Here is a 12,131-nt window from a genome sequence, read left to right on the forward strand (position 1 = left end):
CTATATTATGTCCATACTGTAATAAAAAAATTAGATTTAAGACAGACGTTAGAATTAGAATGAGGATGGGCCACTTGTGATAATGTATAGTAGACTAATATTATGTCTCCTATGTTATTATTGTTATAATGTCCATTATAAAAAAATTCGATATATTGATTTACTTACTGTTTAGTAATAATAGTATGTTGTGGTAGGATCAAGTATTGAGGAAATTATGTCCTTATCCCACATAGTATAGTGAAGTTTATCGTGACTTATATTTAGTCAGATTTGTTGGTGTGATGAACAGGGAATTGTTGAACTTTTAATAAAGGTCATGTGTATAGAACATGTATTAAAAAACAAGCTGATCTGATCTTTTCATATATTTCTACTGTGAGAAAAAAAGAATTTTATTTTCATCTCTTCTTTCCTCTCCACTCTTACTTCTTTTAATTAATCAAATACATTTTGTCCTTGTGATATAACTAGTAGGCCTAGTATAATTTTTATTCAATGATGAACTAAATGGAAACCTGGGGCAAAATTATTATAATACAGGTATATATAGGCCTATATTATATGATATAATATATGTCATCCTCCTTTTGACCTGATCACCTAGTGATACTAAAACTAGTGAAACTGAGAGTGAGAGGGTGGTTGGCAGATGCTCAGGTGTAATATGCTCTTTATTTCCTCTATTAAACATCTATCGACCTTATCTCTACTCCTTTTCTTTGCATGTTACTCTGTAGCAACACTTCTAATCTTCGGCACTTATATATACTAGCTGGGCCCCCTTTTGATGAAAGGAATGATCGGTGCATTAACGTCAGCCGAAAGTCATTGGCTTATTTATGATATTTACATTCTACCGAAATGGAGCAAATATTGAGAGATGTTAGATCTATACTCTCAAAACAGTGCGCACGGTTAGTGAACGGAAACCTCCTTTTCTAAAATTACAAAGCGTCGGCCAGCAAAAGCGATCAGCGAAATGAAGAAATTTATTAAGAAGGGCGTCATGAACTGGAGAATATTTTTTTAAATCTTTTGGCGGAAACCGCATGTTGATCGATGCAGCCATTAAAAAGCCTTTTGAATAGCAAAATTCGGCCACCACAAATAGATAATAGATAAAAATTATAAACATATAATTTTAACATAAATTACCTTTTTGTGTTACAAGTGCCGTAAAAATCTTAGAAAAACTAAATCGGACTACAAATATTAGGGCGCTCCGTAGCCCAGTTGATATCATGTTGGACTACCGAGCAGATGGCCCTGGCTTGAATCCCAAATTGGACATTCTTGAAGTCAGGTTTTGTGGATCTTTTCAAGACTCTCTCTGTGGTTTCAATTTTATGCACCCCGCATAATTTAGCAAAATTTGATCTTTTTTTGCATAATTTCTGATTATTTTCCTTTATCTTTCACAATTAAAATTAACAGAATCGCATAATTTCACATTTTTGGGCTCAGTTTGCATAATCTCAGAATTTTTCTTGCATGAAACGACGGGGACAGCCTTTTGGCCCTGTCCTGTAGTAGGCGACAAGTGGAATGTGGATGCCCCATTAATAAATAATAGTGTTGATAGGGGTGTTTATTAACCCACACTTACCTTACATTTTTTTGACTGATACACTGAAAGAAGTAGAAATAGAAATTTATTATCAGGACGGAGGTGAGTCACACCTGGAAACTCATGAGACCCGTAGTCCACACTTTTACTTTTAACTGTACCAGACCAGGGACAGTTCTGATACAATTATGAACGATATTAGACAATCAAGGTTCACCTCTCAATTTCCTGGGTTTGGGTGCTCTAAAAAAATTTTTAAAGCCTATCAACTACTGGGTATCAACTATCATACCACCAGTGTCATTAAGTCACACTAACTGTGAAATTTAATTCCGTTATCTTTGCTTCGATTCATAATTAATGCACATTCACATTCAATTTTTTATACAGACCTTCGCATTACATCTCTACGTTGTCCAACTCTACTACATGTATTACTAACTCTACCTGTGTATCCACGCGATTAGGTCAGACTTGTAGGCCTACTACACTTGTCGTACTTGTGGGGGAAGAATAATTTCTTTACTATTTATTTAAATTATTATCTATTATAAATTAGGCCTATATTATACTATATAAGTATATATAGTAGCCTACCTCCCACCAATTGTCATTGTGGTTGTGAACCTAATTTCAGACAAAAGAAGTGTTTTTACCTTCTATTTATAATGCAAATGATCAGGTGCACAATCAATCAGAGCCAGAACCGACGATGGTATTGGTACTGTACACAGGGTAAATCAAATCTCAGAGACTACAATTAGTGTGTCATATGTACGGTACGTGGACTGTTGGGCTCATTCCCACTGGCGACATTATACTGTCCCCGTGATTTTATGATTTTATGCACCCTGCATAATTAAGCAAAATTTGATAATTTTTTGCATAATTTCTGATTATTTTCCTTTATCAATATAATCATTCTTTGTTAAAATTAACAGAATCGCATAATTTCACATTTTTGGGCTCAGTTTGCATAATTTCAGAATTTTTCTTGCATGAAACGACGGGGACAGATAATGATAGGCTACTACAGTAATCATAAAATGGTAATGCTGGCCAATTCCCAGATGAGGAAGTTTTTTCATCGAGTATCTCTTTCATCACCCGAGTGTCTGGTCTGTCTGCTTGGATGTTGTATCCCACTCATCCCAGAGTGACAGTGACGGACATGGTAGTTGAAGCAGCCAACTCCCTCATAAATCTACTACTAATTTAATGTGTCACGATGCGGTGGAATCAGGCGCTCATCATTTTTTGGTTATGTGGCGTTATTGGTATTATCTGAAATCCTATTAATTTGCCTTGCTTTTAGTTAAAAGTAAAGAATACTCGACCAATCTTGAATAAAAGTTGAGATATTTTCAATTGAAGGGCGTGGGGTCTTCTGGTCTCAGAGGAAAAATACAGATGGAGGTGTGTAACACTCATAAAATCGAAGTCAAAAGCTCTGCATAGATTAATTTCCATTGTTTTCTCAATTAACTCAACAGTCTCATCTTCTACTAGAGGTACCTCGCTCATTTTCATGAATTAATTGGAAGTTTTAGTAACAGTTTTACGGCACTTGCAACACAGTAAGGACATAATATAAGTGTCGAAGAATAGATGTGTTACAAGAGAGTAACATACACAAAAAAGGAGGAGGAGAGATAAGGACGATAGATGTTTGATAGGAAAGAAGGAGCAAATCACACCAGTGCACCCGCCAAGGACCCACATGAGTTTATTGGAATTCACAGGGGAAGTAAGGAGAGAGATCATGGAGAAGGCCATGCAGAGTCTGGAAAAGAGACAAAAGAATGATGTACAGAAAAGGGGGAAAGAGAAAGAATAATCAGGAGGCAAGCCCAGGATTGGCAAATGTGGAAAGTGTTCAAGTTCAAGGCTTCTACTACTACCATACCCTGATCCTGGGTGGGAAAGGCATTGATGAAGATAGTATCGTATTGATAGTGTGGTGGTAGATAAGTCATTAACTTCCACTTCCATATTATCTCATCTGAAAGTAGGTGCCACAGACTGGGCCGCCTGGGCGGTGGAAAACTTGGAAAATGAACTTTTTGCGTCTCACTTTGGCATCTTGTATAAAAGATTTTTCTGGCATGTTGAAAAAAAAATCCAAGAAACCAGTCACTTAAGTCACGTGGGTTTTTATTTCAAATTTAAAGCATAGCACCACAGACGCATTCTGCTACGGTACATGACATCATGTTCCACAGTACATAACTGTACTGCCACTACTACTAGTACTACTACGCTGCTCTTGGCACGAGGTAGTGCTGCCTCTCCGACACCTCCGTTAGCAAAAGTACGGTAGGCCTAGTTTGAAGTCACGTGTAATGTAAAGAGACATCTGCTTTACCCTGTTTTAAAATGTAGGCTTATTTTATGTTCCCATCCCATAATTTAGATAATTTGGGAGGTGGGCTTCTTACCCTGACTGTCTGGGCCAAACCAGGCTGAGAGGGATGCAATATCCCAGCAGAAAGAGCAAATCCAAGATACTCTATAAAAATTTGTGAGGCAGCGTGGTGAAATCAGGCATTCAATAAAAAGGCCCAACATATGTCATTTTTTCAGTTTTCAAGTACTCTTTCTTTAGCTATTGGGAGTTACCAGTTACCAAACTTTTGCGGCCATTTTCTCGCTAATTTTACCACTGAAACCAGGCGACCTCACTTCCTTCAAATGCAGATATCTTGTGTTATATTCAAGATTAATAAATTTTTATTTCATTGGTAGCAAGGCAAATATATCAGCTTTCAGATGATACCAATAACTCCACATGCCCAAAAATTTACGAGCGCCTGATTCCACCTCGCCATGACACATTTTATCCCTACTTCGGTCTCCAGCCTGCAACAGCTCCTAACCACTACACCACAGACACCCGTTTTTAAATCAATTTGAAGCATCAATTCAAGAAATTGAGGATTCGATCCTGTTGCCCACACTTGCATTGGACAGAGTGCTGAAAGATTAGTTTTTAGAGTTAAAAAATCAGCGCATGGCCGTGACTTGCGCGTTGACCATACAGTGCTGAAAAGTTTGCGAGCGCCTTCCTTTATCACGAATAAAGAGAAGCACATCAACACAATAACAACAAATATACATTGGAAGAAGAAAGATGAACAGAAAGAAGCAAACAAGATTGGGTTTTGAGTCTGGAGTAAGGAGAAGCACATCTACACAATAACACATTGGAAGAAGAAAGATGAACAGAAAGAAGCAAACAAGATTGGGTTTTGAGTCTGGAGTAAGGAGAAACACATCGACACAATAACACATTGGAAGAAGAAAGATGAACAGAAAGAAGCAAACAAGATTGGGTTTTGAGTCTGGAGTAAGGAGAAGCACATCGACACAATAACGATCATATAGTACCATAGTAGTAGTAGTAGCAGTACTAATGGTAGTAGTGCAGGGAAGAAGCGAGGCAGATCATTATCAGAAATAACTTAGGGAAAGAAAAGAATATATACATAACTATAATCAGCTGGAAGTCTCACTCTGTGGTGTCACAGCTAAGTTACAGACACACAAACAGAAAACAAAACCAATTGAAGGCAGTGTGTACATTTCAAAATTTGTATTAAAATAATTGTTTTTTGGTTCAGCTTTTTTGCTTTCAACATAAGTACATGCATCTAGTACTGTGTAACAATTTTTTTATACTACATACTGTATGTACAATATATACACAATGTTCACAAAACAAATTATACAAAAAATAACCAAGGTTTAAAGTCGATTCCATTCATGAACATGGTAAAATGAACTCTATTCCACTCATCTTTTTCATTCTTTTTTTTATAATGTACAAAATCTTTCACTTTACTATGAACAAATGAACAGTCCAAAAACATATTTCCACTAGCCATTCAGAACATTATCAAAGGAAACTACACAAAAATGTTAATGAACTATCACCATTCTCACAACTTTCGCCACTGCTTTAGCTTAGCTTACTTGAACAGTCTTAACTTACCGACAACAATCTTACAACCCCTTGCAGAGGAAAACTAACGGGCCTCACAACAAAAATTAGTTCTATAATTTTTTTTTCATACCGTAAAACTGATAATGTTAACTTTTAAAAAATCCTTTTTTATGACTAATAATAATGACATGTGTACAAGAGCTAGAATAAAGGATATTAGCAGCATTTAGAGATGGCAATAACAAGGTGCCAACATGTCAGGGGTCAAGACTTACGAGAGTTCCCCCTTTCTGTCTTTCTAAAACACACATAGAGGAAAGATAAAAGTGAGGCACTGTGTGGAAAGTCGTCTTGCGGAGACCCTGGAACAGTCACTTCCTGTATGGGCAGAAAGCTGCAAAGATTTTCCACAGAATCAAATACATACATGACAATCATGCAAGCAAACAGATGTGGTAAACCAGGGCTGAGTAACCTCTACAAAATTACTGACCACCGAAATATCCAAGGAAACATAACTTGTGAACAAACAAACGCAGTCTGCAATTTGAAATAAAGCTGCCAAAAACTGCAGATTATATGAAAATGATATGAGGGGTGGGGGATGGGAGTGGGTATTAACTTTAAACAAATGTTCCAAAAACTTTTACCAAACAGCACGAGCCTTGCTGAAGAAGCAGCGGCAGTGACAGTAAACAGAGACACTCAGCCCTGGAGTGGAAAAACCTTTGTACCAGTCTACTCAGGCAGGCATGGACAGCTCCGGGCAGTCTTCCGTCAACTTTCAACACACCATAATTTTCTTCTGAAACAGAACACTGAAATGTTAGTCCCCTCCATCCCTCCCAATCACATTCACCCAAGTCAAGTAGAAGAAGAAGAAAAAGTCTGGCATGTTAAAAGATCCTTGCAGTCTGCTTGGAGAAAAATAAAACAAGTTTTTTTTCCTACACACAATATTTGAAGTAAGAGAAATCTATTCGTGTTCAGAATAAAAGAAATACAGCCATGGCAATGTCTAACTTAGTGAGCATAACTTCGTAGGACGCGAACAGAGCTCGGCAGTCCTGCTCATGAAACATGAAGCAAAAGTCACTAGCCGACACACAAACACAAGTTCTCTCCAATTCTGACATGATGTGTTTTGAAACAAAAGGTCACTATGCTACAAGATAACTCAGCATGCTCTTCGTGTTAGAAATCTCTCTCTTTACAAGTTAGTGCAAGGACAGAACGTCATGATAGCCTACAATCCTGTACACATAATGTGTGCCGTTTGTGCTGCAAAAACATAAGGCACTACTACCCCCATGATTTTGACACCACCATACAGCTTTCTTTTTTCTTTCTCTCTCTCTGTCTGAAACCCAAAAATAGAACCATGACTTTAGTTGCACAACTGCCCTATGACAGTTCATGGACTTGAAGAGATGACCCTACAGCCCCAAATCCAGTCCATCTTGACACAGACAGTATGGCAACTGAAATAAAAAAAAACTTCTGCAGAGAACTGAAATATACAAAGGAACTGCTAACATGCCAGGGCAGAGTACTTTCCATATAAACAGAGACAACAATACCTATTCATTACATATTGCATCTATTCAAACCCTTCCTCACCCTTCTTGAAAGAATAGGACTTCACCAATATAATTAACAGTAGCACCGATAGCATCTAATATTTTAGCTGCTAATATCCTTTTACAATCTCAACTGCAACAAAAAAAAGTACAAATAAAAGCCAATTGTCTTAAAGATTTCAAACAAAACAAATATAAGGAAATTATGGCAATACGTAACTTCAAAATTTTGTGAACTTTTGGGGAAGAAATCCTACAGGTGTAAAGGGTCATACATCACCAGCTACAAAGCTCTTTTTTTCAAAGGTGTCAAATCAAATCATTTTCTCTTCCAAGCAAGACATCACAGCAGACTTCATTCGTTAAACTACTACAGATTATTCTTTAGAAAAATTCTAACGGAACCCAGCAAGGGGGACAGGAAATTTTGTTTTGTTTCAGTAGAGGTTTTACGGCGCCTGTAACAGCATTAAAGATCATATGAGCACCAGAAGATTAGAAGTGTTACAAGAGAGTAACAAACATAAAAAAGAAGAAGGGGGGAGATAAGGATGATCAAAGTTTGGCGGAAAGAAGGATCAAACCACACCAGAGCACATACACAGGAAATTTAACGCAAAGATAGTATGGTAACTGTACAGTAAAAAAGGTAATGGGATTTCTTCGATACCTCCCGAGGGCCTTCCACCCAATACCGGGGGTTTTATCATCAGGAAATTCTCCCATTGAGTCATTGAGTATAACCTTGGGACTAAAGTTCATCTTAAACTTTAAACCAAAAAAGGACAGAGACTCGTTGCAGTCTTGTGTCTGAAGTGCTTACTTGGTGTTTCCAAGTCACTAGATGGCACTACCGGAAGCAACAGTAGGTGGGTTGTTGTTGTTTTTTTGACATTGCAAGGCCAAAACAAAAGTCACACCTCTTTTTCCAGCCAACCTGTGACAGGGGAACCAGGCAAGCACAGTTTTTACTTTACCACAAGTTTAAGGACGGTGTCCATCATACAATACCTTCTAACTTACACACCCAAACCTTTCTTGGAAGCTTTCGCAGAATCACAACAGCCATAAAGGTGCAAGAGCTGTGTGCAACTCCCGAACCCTCAACCTCTCTTCTCTTCACCATTCTTCTAATGCACACCTGTGCAACGCCAAATCCAAAGCTGTCAGATAAACAACACAGAAGGAGTGTAAGTTCAAAGAAGAACTCCACCGTGAAAAAACATTGTCTTCACAAATTGGTGCACAATCAAGTGCGTAAACAATAAAAGACAGATATTCAGCACCACATGAACACACTCTAGATTCATATAACATCAAAAAAGAGAAGAAAAAAAGGCACAGTTTGCATTTTAAACTTTAAGACTCCATTTTCATTTCGCAAAGTTTGGAAAATTAAAATGAAAAAAAAAAAAAAAGAGCAAAACTAAATAGAAATGTAACATCTCACAGTGAGGAAGCTGTATTTTATACAAACATATCTGTACCAGTCAAGAAAAAAACCCAAAACAAATAAAATGCTCTAATTTAGAGAGCAAAAGTAGAATAAAGTATTGAACTGTTACAAGCACTAAAGGTGCGAATTAGAAGACAATACCTTGCCAATAACTGGGCCATACGAATCACTAACGGCATTCATAAACATTCTAAAACTAGAAATTTTCAGCAGGAAAATGTTCCAATCTGAAGCTGACAGCAGATGTATCTCTCCTCCCCCCCCCCCCCTCCCCCAAACATCTTATCATCACCCCATTTCAATTTTGAAACCATTGCATTAAGATTCAGCTGTCAGAAAGGACCAATTTCCAATACAAATTTTACAAACAAATATATTATCTTACCAAAAAATACACTATGACGCTTGAGCCCCACGCATACCAATCAGCAAACGACAATTTGAGAAAGGAACACTATGGAACAAAGCAAAGAAGATGGGTGGCCAGGACCTAGAGAATGGAAAAAATTACACGTTAAAACATGTCATAAAAAAATAAATTACGTCCCATACATTGAAAACGGAATCATCATGACAAAAGACTTCAATCATTGGTCAAAATCTTTTCTGCGGGTCACTCTTTCACTTGGTGTTGACGGGCAGTCTCCAGACTCCTCTCTCCTCTTGGTCACTGCAAACCGTTCACGATCAGCAGCTTGTCTTTCCAGGGCGAAGTTTGACATAGTGCAATGACAGCAACTGTTCACAATGCACTATACGTCAGGTGGAAACCAGTCCTGTGTTTCTGCCTATATACACCAGTCACATAGATTTGTCACTGAACCTGTACAATGCTGTACAGGAACCTGAAGCTGTTTCTGCTTCACAGGCAATAATATCACTTTGGCTATTTCATTTACACTCTAACAATACTGCTCACAAGGCATTGACACGCCCGTGAGTTTTGTTCGCTAGAGATGCACAGTGAGCACAGAATTCTAGACATGCCTCACCATCACTGACATGCAAGCACACACCAGCTTTTTTCAAATTTTCATTGACAAGACGAGCACGTTTTTGAGGGCAACTCTCAACCATATTGTAACTATGATCATCATCTCCACTTCCACTCCTCTTTCTCCCTGTAATGTTTGCCGATAATTTAACTTCCTTCACATTACTGATATTCTTCAGAAGTCCTGACAAAGCACTAGCATTAGCAAGAACAGATTTCAGGTAGTGAACCTCTTCTTTGAGACTGGACATTTCAGACTTCATTTGACAATTTTCAGTCTGAAGGTCCCTGTTCTCTTTCTTTAAAATTTCAAGGTCACTTTCAAGCCCTTGAATGTAAGCCTTCTTTTTCTCACGGTTGACTTTGGCCTGACGAGCATTCTTTTTGGAGCGCTCATCAAGAGCTTTCATAATGTCATCTGCACTTGCATCAGCACCACATGCAGGTGGTTTCAGTACTCTTACTATCTTAATGTCACTACCCGATGATGAAAAGGTTGATGGATCTTTGAAGTAGTTAAGCGAACTTGACCCTGCCTTGCTCTTAGTGTTTTGCACTTCATCAGAGACAGAACCTTCACTGTCTGATGATTCAAAATCTACTACATTAACTTTCTTTGACACACACTTCCTGACTGGCCTGTCTGATGTTGATTGTGTGGCAACTGATGGATTTGGGTGTTTGAGCTGGCTTGTATTCGCTCCTGGCAAACACACCTTTGGATAAGTATCATTTTCAAAACCTTGCTCCCCTAAAAGATACGCTGCCAAGTCTTCACCATCTATACCAGCATTATCCACATTTTGGTCAAAAGTGGGCAAAATCAGGTCTGGGTCCACAGCCATTTCCTCCATACTAGAATTTCCAATGGGACTTCCAGCAAAGCTGATGGTGTCGGAGACGCCACTGTCAGACTCGTGCCAGGGTGATTTTGAAGACAAAGATCCGGACATCATCACTGGTTGGACACCTTCCTGTATAACAATTCCACTCTTTCCGTTAACATCTTTATCAAAACTAGACATATCATCAAAATTGAAAGGTGTTTTGCCAAGTTTAACATCTTCACCCATTACAGCAGAAGATGGAGGCACCCTGTCATCTAAAATATCATCGACATTAAAAAGCTGGTCCCACTCATTCACTTCAAAAGGAGTATACAACTCCATCTCTGCACTTAGGTAGGCGTGTGAAGATAGTTGAACTTAGAGGTATGAACTAGATTCTAGATCAAGAACCTGGAGAGACTAGGAATAAGGCCTCTAGAACACACGGATATTGTACACTTACTAGATCTAGAGGAGTGTACTGTGGGGTGTAGACCCACAGGTTAGCCTCAGCCTCGACAAACTTCTTCACTCTCACTTTGTTGTAGATTCTAGATTCTAGAGCCTCTTTTCTTCGGTCAAAATATCAAGCACAATCACACACCTCTAGCCTGCAGGCAAGGACAGTCCTAAGGTTACTTCAAATTATCTTTGGAATTTAAAAAAAAACAAAAAACGATTTAAATCAATTCATTCGATAGACACGACGACTGACCTAACTGGCAGCAATTACCCTGCTTGAGGCTGAAGGATAGTCAATGGCTGACGAAGACAGTCTCCGTCTAACTCGGTAAATCTTTCAAATTGTGTTACACAGCTTCACTTAGGCCTAGAAACTAGGCAAAATAACAAATATTAACACAAAAATCTGAAACAAAGTCATAGAATACACTTGTACTTGTAACTTACACGAATAAAATGGGGGAAATGGAAAAACAGCGTTCTTCTTGACAGGCACACAGACACACTGCTAACGTTCGCACTGTCAGATCAGAGAAGTATTGAATTGTAGAATGGACGGTCGGTCTCAATTAAAATACGAGAAAATCACTCCGCGAGAAGAAACGTTGGGCTGACGTTCGCTGAATCCGCTGAATAAACGTTTTCCCTGTGATTCTCATTGGAAGATCGAGCGTCCTATTTAAAGACTATGCGTAATATTCTATTTTTAGAACCTTAGTCGCGATCATGTGACTGATCGTCGGTCTTACGTTTTCGTATCACAGCTTATCAACCGTATCCATCCGCTTAAGGAAAATTAAAGAACTTAATCCTTGTATTTAGTATTTTCTAAGAATAGCCTACTAAGACAAAGTCTAGGCTAGGCCCTAGGTAGGCCTACTTTGGATAAACTGTATAAATTTCGAACCATCCAAAGATTGCTTATGAACTTAACATTAACATTAGATCCGATCGAATTAAGCAAAAGTAGATGCAATAAAATAATAACAAAGCAAAACAAAACAAAAAAACTATTGCAAGCTCAACAGGAAAGAAAACTTTGGGCTGCAATATCAAAGTCACGAGTCACGAGGGCTCGATTGTTTAGTCTTTGTTTTATTTAACGCTGATAAAATACTGCAGAGTCTTAATATGTTTAAGTTTTAAGTCACTTTTACTGGCCCAGAGGTTTCGTAGGCCTATTTATTGTTTCCTTATCATTTCATTTGCCAAACAAAACGACAGAAACCATTGTTCCCCGCTAACTGCTTGACACACTCGGTTTCTGATTGTTGGGGTTGGAGTGGGTGCGGGATGGGG

General features: G+C 38.3%; 1 long non-coding RNA gene across 1 annotated transcript; it reads right to left on the minus strand.

The window, feature by feature from the left end:
* Nucleotides 1–5,147: 5,147 nt before the first annotated feature.
* On the minus strand, nucleotides 5,148–10,884 carry LOC101851912 (the record flags this gene model as incomplete). Its single annotated transcript, XR_001185443.2, is given in 2 exon segments — nucleotides 5,148–8,256; nucleotides 8,935–10,884. It is a non-coding gene; the product is annotated as an uncharacterized LOC101851912 (long non-coding RNA).
* Nucleotides 10,885–12,131: the final 1,247 nt, after the last annotated feature.

Source organism: Aplysia californica, unplaced genomic scaffold (assembly GCF_000002075.1).
Source record: "Aplysia californica isolate F4 #8 unplaced genomic scaffold, AplCal3.0 scaffold01326, whole genome shotgun sequence".
NCBI lineage: Eukaryota > Metazoa > Mollusca > Gastropoda > Aplysiida > Aplysiidae > Aplysia > Aplysia californica.